Here is a 1,053-nt window from a genome sequence, read left to right on the forward strand (position 1 = left end):
CCAGTGAAGGGAGCGGAGGAGCGGAGTAGTGTGAGTGAATTTAGGTTAAAGACTAGTCAAGCTGCTGCATTCTGGATGAGCTGCAGAGGTCGGATGGCACTAGTAGGTAGACCGGCCAGGAGGGAGTTACTATAGTCTAGGCGTGAGGTGACCAGGGCCTGGACCAGAACCTGCGCCGCCTTCTGAGTGAGAAGGGGACGTGTTCTCCTGATGTTGTGCAGCATGAATCTGCAGGAACGTGATATTGCAGTAATGTTGGCAGTGAGGGGGAGTTGACTGTCGAGTGTCACACCCAGGTTGCAAAAGTTTTCCTCCCCGTCGGGGAATTGAACCCCGGTCTCCCGCGTGACAGGCGGGGATACTATCCACTATACTAACGAGGAGTTAGTAAAATGTGACTGGACCTGACACTAGAGATCTAATAAATAAGATAAAGTGACAGTTGATCATTAACTTTTTTCCCCTCCATAAAAAAATATTACCTGTTTTTAATCAGCTGTCAATATTTTCCTCACTTAAAGACACACACACACACACATGGACTGTACCTGAAACACCCTGCTGTGCCAACAACAAGGGAGATAACACTATTTCCTCTCCTTCCTATGGGTTTGGCTTTATCACTTCACACGTGTTTATAAATGCAAGTATCTATTCATACAGCAGGAGCTGTGAGCCTCCAAAAACCCTGCTGTCTTCCTGTTAATGTTTTTCCTCTGTCCTTATCACATTCGGCTCATCCCCCGTCACAACCCACAACTCACAACACAGATGTCCCTCTCCACCATCAGTGTCATCATAATATTTTACTGTGTGCAATGTTCTGTCTGTTTTTCGAGAGCGGCTCCCATTGATGGGACCTCCAGGATATGAACACATGTATTTTTTCAGATTATTGATGTTGCCTAAACCACAAACACATGTTTAACCTTTGAGGAAATCAGATTTTGTTTAAATGACACTAAAAACATGGCTTTAAAAAAAAAAAGAAGAAATAAGCGAGGTCCTGGGGCAACACATGCTTGCGTTTACAAAGTGAACAACCTGAAATGT

At 44.7% G+C, this 1,053-nt stretch overlaps 1 non-coding gene across 1 annotated transcript; it reads right to left on the minus strand.

Annotated features, from left to right (window-relative positions):
* Positions 1-311: 311 nt before the first annotated feature.
* Positions 312-383, minus strand: trnad-guc. The gene has a single exon. It is a non-coding gene; the product is annotated as a tRNA-Asp (tRNA).
* Between the last annotated feature and the right edge of the window lie 670 nt (positions 384-1,053).

The sequence above is a fragment of the Hippoglossus stenolepis genome, chromosome 11 (genome assembly GCF_022539355.2).
Source record: "Hippoglossus stenolepis isolate QCI-W04-F060 chromosome 11, HSTE1.2, whole genome shotgun sequence".
Taxonomy (NCBI): domain Eukaryota; kingdom Metazoa; phylum Chordata; class Actinopteri; order Pleuronectiformes; family Pleuronectidae; genus Hippoglossus; species Hippoglossus stenolepis.